The following is a 12908-nucleotide window of genomic DNA, read 5'->3' as shown; positions in this document are numbered from 1 at the left end:
GAATCAAGGGGTCTGGCACCTGGGACTGTCATTTTGCAAAAACTTAACATCTATCAGGAAGAAGTGGATAGGAGTTCCCACTGTGGCTCAGCAGGCTAAGAACCCAACTAGTATCAATGAGGATGAGGGTTAAATCCCTGCCTCACTCAGTGAGTTAAGGATCCAGCATTGCCACAAGTTGTGCTATAGGTCACAGATGCAGCTTGGATCTGGCATTGCTGTGGCTGGAGTGTAGGCAGCTGCAGCTCCAATTTGACCCCTGGCCTGGGAACTTCCATATGCCGCAAATAAAGCCCTAAAAGGAAAAAAAAAAAAAAAGGAAGAAAAGGATAGTGGTCTTTGGGTAGGGAGGAGAGAGAGATCCAGGAAGAGAATGCTGAAACATTGACAATATGATGTGCCAGAAAAAGTAGAGACTCATGAATAAAAGTCACCTATAGTGCTTCTGTGTGGAAGAAAGCTGGCTATTCCTATAGTTACATACAGCTGTAAAAGATACTTTAGTGGACAGAGACACATAAATTTTACAAATAAAATAGTTCTACATGGGGGTCTAGACTTGAGAGAAAGTAGGGTAGCTGAATAAGACTGATACCAATTTAAAAAACATTAGAAGTGGAGGCAGGATCAAGGTGGCACTCACTTTCTCCCACAAAAAGATAAGAAAAAAATCTACATGTATAATGATTCACACAGAACACCTACTGAACACCAGCAGAAGACCTGAAGCCTCCAAAAAGAGCAAGAAACCCTCCACATAACTGAGTAGGACAAAAGGAAGAGAGAGAGGGAAAAAGAAAGGTATCAGGACAGGACCAGCACTCCTGAGAGGGAGCTGAGAAAGAAAGGAAAGTGACCCACACCCTGAGAAGCCATCTAACTGACAGGGAGATCAGCTGAGACAGAGGGACCTCGAAGCCTCAGAGAAAAGGGCAGCAGATGGACTGAGGAGGGCAAAGCCAAGAGAAAGCCAAAAAGACCATCAGCACCACTGCCCCCAGACACCACACCCGGAGATGCTCAGTCGGGGGCTGGGCACTGAGATTCAGGCTCCGGAGGCCCATTCAGGGGAGAGGATTAGGGTTGGCAGTACAGAGATAGCCTAAGGGAGTTAGGGAGCAGTGTATCAAGGGCAGGGAGTGGAATGCCACAGCCAAGGGAACCCAGGAGGAGGTCTGGGCCAGCAGGAGAAGCAAGGTGCCGCTGTTGGGGAGGGCAAGAGGAGGAGGGGCAGACCACCAGAAGAATTTCTTTCTCTACACATGCATGGACTCTTGGAGGGCAGGGCTACGGACAGCGAGGCTCCTCTTGGGTCAACGAAGGCCCCTCTTGCACTGGCTACAAGTGGCGGCAACTCCTGTTCAGGCTAAGCAGGATGGTGTGCTTCCTGTGTGGTCTACAGGTGGCGTGGGGGGGGGGGGGGCTCGGAGACCACCTGGGATTCATCCCAGGTTCACAAGGATGATTCACCATATGCAAATCAATCAACATCACACACCCCATTAACAAAAGAAAAGTCAAACCACATGACCATATCAATAGACGCAGAAAAAGCATCTGACAAAGTCCAACATCCATTCATCATAAAAACTCTTAGCCAAGTGGGTATAGAGGGAATATACCTTAACATAATCAAAGCCATTTATAACAAACCCACAGCCACTATAACACACAATGGAGAAAAACTGAAAGCCTTCCCGCTAAAATCTGGAAGAAGACAAGGACGCCCACTTTCTTTTATTCTCTTTTTTTCTTAAATTTTTTATTATAGTTAATTTACAATATCTGTCAATTTCTGCTGTACAGCAGCGTGACTCAGTTCTACACATATACGTATTCTTTTTCTCCCATTATCCTCCATTATGTTCCATCACAAGTGATCAAATAGTTCCTTAGGCTATAACAACAGAATCTCATTGCTTATCCATTCCAAATGCAATAGTTTGCCTCTACTAAACCCAAACTCCCAGTCCTTCCCACTCCTCCTCTTCCTTCCCCCTCCCTCTTGGCAGCCATAAGTCTGTTCTCCATGTCCACGAGTTTGTTTCTTTTCTGTAGATAGATTCATTTTTGCCATATATCAGATTCCAGATATAAGTGATATCATATGGTATTTGTCTTTATCCTTCTGACTTACTTCTGTTAGAGTGAGCGTCTCCAGTTCCATCCATGTTGCCACAAATGGCATTATTTTGTTCTTTCTTATGGCTGAGTAGTATTCCATTGTTAAGCTGGTGCCATAGTACTGTCCTGTATGCACATCGGACAGCAAAACCTCTGCTTGGTGACAATTCCAGGGAAGCTCCCCCTTAAGTCAAGGCTTCTCTTTACACACTCTGTGTTAATCACTACAGGTATAATTTTACATCCACTTGTGTGGTTTCTTCATTAATTTGTCTCCCACTGTAACCTGCAATATCCACGAGACTGCCTGATATGATAGGGACCCTCAACAAAGATGTACTGAATGAAGGGAGGAGGAAGGGAAGGAAGGAAGGAAGGGGAAAAGGGAGGAGGGAAGGGGAGAAAAAGGAAAAGAAGGAGGGAGGGAGGAAGGAAGGAAGAGAGGGAAGGAGGGAGGAGAGAAGGAGGGAGGAAGGAAGGAGGGAAGGAAGGAAGGGAGGGGGGGAGAAGGAAGGGAGGGAGGGAGGAAGAAACGGAGGAAGGAAAGAGAGAAGGAAGGAAGGGAAGGAAGGGGAGAAGGAAAGAAGAAGGTAAGGAAGGAGAAAGGGAAGGAAGGGGAGAAGGCAGGAAAGAGGGAAGGAAGGGATGAAGGAAAGGAGAAAAAAGGAAGGTAGGAAGGAAAGGATTGTATAAAGGTAATTCCTTCTAATTAGTAAATGAACATTGTCATATATACGAGGAGCACTTCTAACTATGAATTTTTTAAATTGTGACCAATACGTATGAGCATCTACCAAACAAGAAGGACTGAGTCGCACCCTTCAAGGGTATGATTCAATTTAAGCCTCATAACAGCTCCATAGGACAAATCCTATAGTCAATCTCATTTTATTGGTAAAAAAACGTAAGACAGAGACGGCTAGCAACTTGCCTGACGTCACAGGTGGGAAGTGGTCAAGCAGAGAGGCAGACCCAGGGATGTCTGACTCCACAGTCTCCACTCATTCATTTCCACGCCAAGAAACCCAAAGTAAAAGGGAATTAAGTGGTATTAGAAGACATGGGCAGTGGGCATTTCTGGACTATTTCTAACAACTTCCCAGGAGCTGATGGAATAAGCATTAAGGGAATTATCTTTCCACCTCAGCAAGAACAGGCTCCTGGGAAGAGGAAGGTGCAGGGAACATGCCACAGGTGTAGCAGCAACTTAGAAAGGGCCCCTGTTGGCTAATGTCTACTCACCAATCCTAAGAGAGTATCCAGCTCAGACAAATTCACTTGGGAGGAATCAAGCTGAAACTTAGTCTTTCAGGAGGAACAGACACTGCATTAAACGTGGAAGAACAGGTTGGAGAAATGGATGTGAGCTTTTGCAGTGACAAAGCATAAATTCAACCCAGGGAAAATTCACCTTCCCTGCGGCTATCTTCTCGGGACTTTTCCTAATGCTCTATTTCTTCTAAAGCCTCACTGATAAAACTGGGTGGTGAGAACGTGCCCGCATTTTCCACTTGGCATTAACTAAAGGTGACTGACTGGATTAGGAATCAAGAACCTCCATCCTAACCGCAGTTCCTTAACTAAATACCCTACAGTGAAACTGGCCAGGTCTCTTCCACACTATCTGTGAAATAGGTATGGTGCATAATACTACCTGGCCTATATGCATCAGAGCATGGTTGGGACAACCAAATGAAGTAAAGCGAATAAGCCAGAAACACCCATTCCAATGCATTTTATTAATATAATCAGGGTTCCACCCATCCTAGACCCACCAAAAGCAAGAGAAGCCATAACATCACACAGACCCACATGATGGAAAGATACTAAATCATTTTCACAATGATAAAGGCTCATTTCCTTAGATGAGAGGCTTAAGAAGCACCAGTGAGAAAATTATTTTATTGCAACAGGTACTGCCCAGGAGTCACCTTGCACTTCTGCCTGTACTAAATCCCCTGGGACCAGCATCCAGATCTCAAGCAAGAGGTTCTAGTGATCCAAATTTCCAGTTAAACATGTAAGTGCACCATTCCCTGTTGGAAATCATACCAAATACATCACTTGTTGCTTAATCAGTATATTATAAAGGACTTCCTTGACTATTGCCCTGCTAATCATCAACCTAAAAGGATAAGAGATTGAATTTAAACTCTATTGAGGGGAGGAATGTACTCAATTACTTTTTCTTTCCCAACTTCATTTATGAGAGTTTGCCAATGGACAGCAGCGTTGAAAGAATTTTACACTGAACATCCACTGAGCCATGATCAAAACTGCACCATTAAAACGTTACTAAAATTTTTTTATTTTATATCTATCCATCATATATCTCCATATCCATTAATCCATCTTCTTTGTTCATGTGCTCCAAAATAAATTTCCAGGGGCTTATTTTTAAAAACAAACCTAGGACTATGCAAGCAACAAAGTGCATTTCTCCTCTCTAATAATGAGTTGTGTACGTTGATGGGAATGCAAACTGGTGCAGCTACTATGGAAAACAGTATGGAAGTGCCTTCAAAAATTAAGTACAGAGCTACCATATGATCCAGTAATCCCACTCCTGGGCATATATCCAGAGGAAACTCTAATTCAACAAGATATGCGTACCCCAATGTTCACAGCAGCACTATTTACAAAAGCCAAGACATGGAGGCAACCTAAGTGTCCATCGATAGATACATGGATAAAAAATATGTGATACACACATACACACACAATGGAATATTACTCAGTCATAAAAAATAGTGAAATAAAGCCATTTGCAGTAACATGGATGGACCTAGAGATTATCATACTAAGTGAAGTAAATAAGACTGAGAAAGGCAAGTGTTACATGCTATCACTTATAGATGAACTCTAAAAAATTTTACAAATTCACTTATTTACAAAACAGAACAGATTCACAGTCATAGAATACAAACTTATGGTTACCAAAGGGGAAAGACGCAGTAGGGTTTGGGGAGTATAAATTAAAAGTTTGGGATTAGCAGATACAAACTACCATATACAAACCAGAGAAACAAGGCCCTACTATATAGCACAGGGAAACTATATTAAATATCCTATAATAAACCATGATGGAAAAGAATATGAAAAACAATATATATATATATATACACATATATATACATATATATTTATATAACGATCACTTTGTAGTACATCAGAAACTAACACAACATTGCAAATCAGCTATACTTCAATTAAAAAAAGATTGGTATAGAGAATTCCCTGGTTGCCTAGTGGTTAGGATTTAGCACTTTCACAGATATGGCCCGGGTTCAATCCCTGGCCTGGGAACTGAAATCCCACATCAAGCAGCTGCACACCTTGGTTAAAAAAAAAAAAAAAAAAAAAGAGTTGTGGAGCAGCTTCATCTTTAAGGGAATTGTGATGTATTAAGGGAATAGAACATGGTTAACTTTCTACAAAATCAATTTTTAACTCAGAACAAATCTTGTGCATATATTTATCTCTTGCTATTTTTCAATCATTGCTATATCTTTATCTTCACCATTGTCATTCATTTGGCAACATCTATGGAGCACCTACCATGAGTCAGGCTTGGGCCAGGTGATGTAAACAATAAATGCAGGAGCTCAGGCTCTTGGAGTTTACAATCTAGTGAGGAAAAAAAAAAAAAAGTCAATAAACAAATAAATGGAAGAAAAACCATGATTACATATGAAGAAAATAAAAGGGTGTTGTGAGAGAGTGATAAGCAATAAGGATAGTTTAATAAGGGAGTCACAGAAGAATATGAAGGAGCCTGCCAGGAGATTCTGATGAGCAGCAGCATCAGAAGCAAGTGCAAAGGCCCTGAGGCACAAAGAAGCTTCTGTTCAAAGACCATAGCAGGAGGCCTGTATGACTACAGAAGATCATGCCAGGTTGTCTCTCAGTCACTTCAACTTCATTTCTGCATAAGTGTGTTCTACCTTGGCTTTTCAGAGGCGTTCAAAAATAATTTCTGGAGTTCCCTTTGTGGCACAGTGGAAACAAATCCGACTAGAAACCATGAGGTTGTGGGTTCGATCCCTGGCCTCACTCAGTGGGTTAAGGATCCAGCGTTGCTGTGAGCTGTGGTGTAGGTCGAAGACGCAGCTCGAATCTGACAATGCTGTGGCTCTGGCGCAGGCCCAAGTCTACAGCTCAGATTCAACCCCTAGTCTGGGAACCTCCATGTGCCACAGGTACAGCCCTAAAAAGACAAATAATAATAATAATAATAATTTTCTAGCTAACTAAGAATAAACTGTAAAGTACAGGAAATTATAGCCATTATCTTATAATAACTTTTAATGGAGTATAAACTATAAAAAAACTGAAGCACTATAATGTATACTTGAAACTAGTATAACTCTGTGAATCAACTACACTTCAATAACATAATAGTAACAATAGTTCTCTATTATTTGCACAAGCATAGCTTTCTCTAGGAAATCTACCCAGGTTAATTCTCCCCTTACAAGGTCTTGTGTCTTGTACACCTCACTAATACAACGTATTCTCCCTGTACACTCACTAGACTGAAAACTCCATGAGGGTAGTGACCCATATGCTATTACTCATCATTTTATTGCCAGCCCCAGTTCATTGTTTGGCATCAGCTGGGGTGTTCAATAAATGTTTTAATAAATAATTAATCTTCTCATGACAAGCATTCCAAAAATTACTGGTAATTGCTACTTAAAAATCCAGTTGTCACTCTGATGCTCTCTGTTCCATATGGAGACCAAAAACAGAGGGGAAAAAAAAAGTGCTTAAGGAGACAGAATTGCTAAAGCCTATAATTAGGAACACTCTGCTCAGTCAATTGAACACTTTGCATCAGAGTAACTTGGGTCTTCGCATTGGGACAAACCCAAACAATGACTCACACCAAGAGAGTTTGCATTCTGACACATGACTTACTGGGGGAAGGACCAGGCAGAGCTGACAAGATGAGAACCAGGCAGCCCTAAAGCCAGATGAGGAGTTTCTAGATGTGGGGGTGCAGTGATCAGAGCCCTGAACTTGGCTTCTTTTAAAAGTTACACATCCACTCCAAATTCTCTGATCGTGGGCTTGCTTCTTGCTTTCTAAAAATTACTTCCTTTACTCACAAATAATGAATGAAACAAGCAATTATCTGGGGTTTTAAAAATGCACTGTATGTTAAATGTCAGGATTTTGCCGGCTACTGCGTCAGTTTCCTAACTGTTCTCATTGTTTCCCCTCTTCTCCCCTCATCAGCATCTTTGAACTTGATGTCCCAGCTTCATGGCATCTCCCAAATATTTACATGAGGGGTACCTATTTAATAATCTGGTCACCTTCCATACAATGCAATTTATGCACAGAATGTCTGTGCCCTTCCCTGCCCCCCATGATGGCATATCATTCCCTAACCATTCATCTGTTTTATTTCCTTCACAATATTTCACATCATCCGAAATCACCACATTTATTTATTACCTCATTTCACTGGAATGTAAGTTTTAACACAGAAACCTGGACGAGTGCTTGGCAAATCAATGAATGCATGTAACTATATCCTTACAGGGAGAATGGGAAAATAACATCAACTCCTTGAGAGCAGTGGTTTCAGACTATTTGTTAGCTCGCCAGCAGCGAAGCTGCCCAGAGGGTGACTTCAATAAATACCTGTTCTTCAAGGACTGCTTTTTCCACCTTCAAGCTGTCAATCACATCTCAGAGAGGTCTTGCAGCGGGTGCAAGGTCCAGGCCTGGTTGAAACACCCTAGGGCAAAGCCACCAGCACTGTCCAGCGGAGTAAGATTTGGAGAACGTCTGAGGTCCGGCTTCAGAGAATCCAAGTAACAGCGGGGCTAGGATGCATTGCAGACACATGGAATATGGGCATGCCATTGTTCCACCCTCAGAGAGTTGGCAATTTTATGAAGAAGACAAGACTAATATAAATTTAAAAGAGACAAAATTAAGACGCCCAGGCTGTATCCAAAGCAGCGGGGAAACGGGGGCCCCCGCGCGGGGCGGGGGTGGCGCTCTCGCCTGCGGCGGGGTGCTGGGCGCCTGCTCAGTAGTGGCCAGAAGCCCCAGAGCCGCTGGGGCGCAGGGCTCCCGCGCATCCGCGCAATGCGCGTGCGTGGGAAGGCAGGCACCTGAGGAACTGCAGGCCTGGTCGGGCCCAAGGCCAAGGTATGTCGCTAGGGGAAGAGGCCTGACGGGCTCCATTGGTCCCTGAGAAGCTGATGGAGAACCCCTCGCACGGCGCCTCCTGATAAGGAGAAAGGAAAAGCGGAGGAAAACCAGCCCATGCAGCTAGCACCGTGGCCCTTTCGGCTTCCCTTGAGCAGCTCTCAGGGACAAGGCCTTCCCAGGTGATGGCGGGGCTTTCCACCTGCGGTGCAGGGAGATGGATGGGGCCTTGCTGGAGAACGGCCTCCCTGCCAGCCCCGTCCCCGGGGCCCAGAACCTGCTGTTGCTGCTGCTGCTGGCTGATCTAGAAGAGAAGGGGCCTCTACCACGGCTACCTCCGCTTCCGTCTTTTGCCCAGGTTAGTGCCGGGCCTTTGGGCAGGCCACCTTCCCCATCCGAAGAAGTCCACTGCCCACCGAGGGCTGCAGGCTGCCACATACCCAGTGGGCCCTTCTCCCAGGGGAGGTCCTGGTGGGCCTGCAGTGGGGAGAAACTCTGTTGCACCCCACCCTTCAGCACAGCCCCTTGGCCCCACTTGGGGACGTGGGCTTGTGTTACATTAGCAGCAGGGAGGTTGGGGTGCTGCAGATGGTCAGGAAAGTGGAACGTGCTACATTTTCTGTAGAATCACTCAGGGACTGAGCTCCTAGAAGGCTTGTAAAGAGCCCTGGAACATGAGGGTCCAGAACTGTAGGGCAGTGCTTGTGAGCTTTCTTCTAATGACCACCACAGGGTTAATAAAGGGAGGCGTGGAGTTAATATCGTTAATAAAGTGAGGCATGTAAATGTCTTTGCGGATGGTGGGGTCAGAGCTTCAGTTGAGGAAAGCCCCAGAGAGCCCTCTAGGACAACGGGGATAGCTGCAGCAAGACAGAAGAAAGAGGGACACCCAGATTTGGAGAAGTCTGCTAATAGGAATAATCCTGAGAATCCCTTTCATAGCAATGCCCTTCACAGTTCATAAGGCCTATGCATGTGCGTTCCTCGCTTGCATTGCCAACACCACCCAGGCAGCCACCTCTGGTGTCATTAGCCCTATTGTACAAAGGGAGAAACTGAGATTTAGAGTCAGTGGAAGATCCAGGATACAGAGTCAGGTTTTCAGAATCCAAGATCTGTTTCAGGTTGGAACAGATGGTCCCCAAACTCATGAAAGTAAACAAGTGCAAAGTCCCTAAGGACAGAAACTTGAAAACACAATTTCCAAAGGCCTCAACTGGGAAGCTCAATATTGTACACTCAACTCAGCCCCTTGTGTCTGAGACTCCCATGAGAATAGTTCTTCATCCCCACAGCCCTCAAGAATACCTCCCCACCCCCCCAATTGGTGGCAATTGCTACAAGTGTAGAAAGGAATATCCTGACATAAATAGGACTTTCTAAAAAAGTAAATCTTGTGTTTTTCTCAGCAGACATTTGCTGTAGTGTCTGAAAGAAAATCCAAGCTTATGAGTCAGGGAAATACACCAAGAATTTCATCTCTGCTTGTTGGCAGGCTCCAGAAAAATCTTCCTCCAGAAAATCAGAAGTGGGAACAGAATAGCAGGACATGCTGATGGGGTAAGTTGGGGGCACTTTTGGTCATTAGCACTTAAAACAACACCTCAGCTATTGTCAGTGCTTGGTGAATGTTGCAACTGAAATAATTCGTCTTAGTTACCACTTAACACTTAGGAAAAGAAGTCAGGTCTAGACTCAAAATTTACCTTCCTTAAAAATATCTTTGAATAAAAAAAACAGTAGTTGCCAGTGGCTAGAGGGTGGAAGAAATGAGACATTCAGAGACACAAGCTTCCAGTTATAAGATGAATGAGTTCTGAACATCTAATATACAGCGTAGTGACTAGTTAGCAATTCTGGATTGTCTTCTTCAAAGTTACTTTAAGAGTGGTGTTTTAAACATTCTTATCACAACATAAACACGTATATGAAGTGAAGGATGTGCTAACATAACTAGCCTGATTGTGGTAAATATTTAGCAACGGGTGCGTGCATCAGAGCACACATTACACACCTTAGATTTACATGATTAACCCTAATTTTTGTCACAGAGAATCACCATAGCAATTGAACCTGAGGACTGTGGATGTAACTTATTTCCATGTTAGAGGTCTAGACATTGTTTTTAACAACTGAGATGCTCTGTTTTTCCTTTGGATTGAATTGATGTCTTTTAACCTGTAAAATGGTAATACTCTTGTTTCTCTAATGTCTTATAAAGGAGGTGTGGCTTTGATTTCATAAAACTGGCAGTATTTTGACCTGCTGAGGGATGGTATATACGTACGCTTTGCTTTAAAGGCAATTTGAGGGTATAAATATATACAAAAAAATTTACTAATTACAAAAAGGCATGTAGCACATATAATAAACACATGTAACCACCAGATAGCTGTGGATATAAAATATCACCAATAGCAGTGAAGACCCAGTATTATACTGTACTACAATTAGTACAATTAATTAATAAACTCTTGCTCTCCATGTTATGTTTTTAAGATTTGTGTTGAGAAATATAGCTCTTGTGAATTCATTTTCACTAATGCACAATATTCTTCTCTATACCATGATTTAATTATTAGTTGTTTAGTTGCTTTTTAATCTTTGTCTGTTATATCCTATGGCTTCATTTATATTTATAAAATCCAGTTTCACAGTCTTTGAATTTTAAAGATGAATTTAGTCTATTTATATTTATCTTTCTTACCAATTCATTTGGATTTATTAATGGCTTCTGAAATAATCTCTAATTTGTCTTGATTTATTTTCCTACTATTCCTTTTAGCTCCTTTATTATGTTTATTTACATTGATTGGTTTTAAAAGTCCATTTATCCCCCTAAACTTTAAAAAAAAAACTTCATTTTTAACTTTTGTAATTTTTGAAAATACGCACATCTAATAGCGTAAAGTACAAAAATTTTCGAGCTCCCTAAATTTAATGAATACTCCAATATGTTATATTAATGTTAGTTGATGTTTTTAATTTATCATTTCCCCATAGAAGTATTATTAATATTTAATACTGCCTCTGTTTATCCCAGTATGTTATTTCTTACATGTTTACCAGTTTCTAAGATCACCATTTCTTCTTGCTTCTGAGACTTTCAGAGAGCATAGACCTTTCTTCTGAACGTCTGTAGGAGCATCTTTACTGCACAACTATTAAACTCTCTCCATTTGTTCTTGCGTGAAGATGTTTTATTTAATCCAAGTTTTTCATTGACTTCTTATTTTTAAACAGAAAACCTTCATAACAGTTACAATGATAGTACAAGAAATATTAGTATATACGTCATCTAGATTAACCAATTCTTTTTCTTTCCATTTAGCTTTATCTGTGCATTGACAAATAGATGAGTGCTATTCAGTAAATATCTCCTACAAAGAAAATCTCTGTTACAACCAAGCTTTCAAGCCAAAGGAATGTAATATTGGTAATTGATATTGATAAAACATTATCTGTTATATATTCATTATTTAAATTCCCCTACCTGCCCAACAATATCCTTTGTAGATATTTTCTTCTCAGAGTGAGCATTCAGTCCAAGGTTTGTGTATTACATTTAGTTATGATATCTTTCTAGCCTTTTAAAATCCAGAACAGTTCCCAGCTTTGTTGTTGGTTTGTCTTACATGAAATTGACATTTTTTTTAGGTGTCCAGGCCAGTTGATTTGTAGAAGGTCCCATCATCAGGAGGTCTTCAGGTTGCTTTGTTGCGATCAGGATAAACATTTCTTTCAATAAAACAACGCAGGTGATGCTTTTGCCCTTCCCACCTTGTATAATTGATAGGTAGGTGTACAGTTATCCGATCAGTGTGCAGGTGTACAATTGCATAATGGGTATGTAGCCCTGCAGTTCCGCACCGGCACGACTTTCTCCCAGCACTTTGAGGATCTAAATTCTGCTCTCTTCTGGGTTTTACTGTAACCCTCGGAAAGACTGTGTCATTCTCTTCTCTCTGATGGCTTTTATGATCTGTTTTCTTTTGCAGTTTGACTTTTTATTCAATGATATTTCTAGATGTGGACAATTTTTATTTCTTCTGCTTGAGAGTCTTCAGACATTTCAATTTTTTTTTTAATCTTTTGGCAGTTCTCAAAATTTCTCCACCTTCATTTCCTAAATGGTCTTTCATTCTTATATGCCAGTTTTATGCATTCTAAGCTAACTTCCACGTTTCTTAACCTCACTTTCATAGTTTCTGTCACCTTGTCGTTGTGTCCTTATTCTAGGGAATTTCTTCATATATGTCTTCCAGCTCACCAGTGCTCTCTGCAAATATTTCTAATTTGTTAGTTTAACTCACCAAGTCTTCGGTGATTTTTTTTTTTTTAAAGGAAACCGGTAAATACTCATTAATAAATCCTTTTGGTAATCTTTGATCAGTCTTTCTTTCCTTGCTCTTATTTTCATTTTTTAATTTCTTTAAATAATAAAAAAATCTATTCTTCCATATTTCATACCTTGTAATTCCAGTATCCCAAACCCGATTCTGCTCTTTGTTGTTTCTGCTAAGTTTTGTTCAGGATAACTTTTTTCTTTGTATTTTTTAGTTTTTAAAACTATAATATTGTTTTTACTGATTTTACCTGCAGGTAATCTGGATTAT

General features: G+C 41.4%; 1 protein-coding gene and 1 long non-coding RNA gene across 3 annotated transcripts in view; one reads left to right on the top strand and one right to left on the bottom strand.

The window, feature by feature from the left end:
* Positions 1 to 8149, bottom strand: part of LOC110259553 (olfactory receptor 9G4-like) — a 166946-nt gene extending 158797 nt beyond the window's left edge. Inside the window, exons 1-2 of the mRNA XM_085015138.1 lie at positions 7777 to 8149; positions 5683 to 5751 (exon numbers count right to left, since the gene is read on the bottom strand). The gene's annotated coding sequence lies outside the window, so the exon portion shown is untranslated. The remainder of the gene's footprint in view (positions 1 to 5682; positions 5752 to 7776) is intronic.
* A 69-nt stretch (positions 8150 to 8218) lies between these two features.
* Positions 8219 to 12908, top strand: part of LOC110259266 (uncharacterized) — a 109036-nt gene continuing 104346 nt past the window's right edge. Inside the window, exons 1-2 of one of the 2 annotated variants that reach the window (XR_014836964.1) lie at positions 8219 to 8650; positions 9705 to 9852. This is a non-coding gene — a long non-coding RNA (uncharacterized LOC110259266). Of the gene's footprint in view, positions 8651 to 9701; positions 9853 to 12908 lie in introns of both variants that reach the window. The other variant, XR_014836963.1, reaches the window with a different exon arrangement.

The sequence above is a fragment of the Sus scrofa genome, chromosome 2, assembly GCF_054392235.1.
Source record: "Sus scrofa isolate SSC_HxYL_T2T_F1_AM1 chromosome 2, Sscrofa_HxYL_maternal_Yorkshire_Landrace_v2.0, whole genome shotgun sequence".
Lineage (NCBI taxonomy): Eukaryota > Metazoa > Chordata > Mammalia > Artiodactyla > Suidae > Sus > Sus scrofa.
This window is presented reverse-complemented; position numbering and strand designations above follow the sequence as displayed.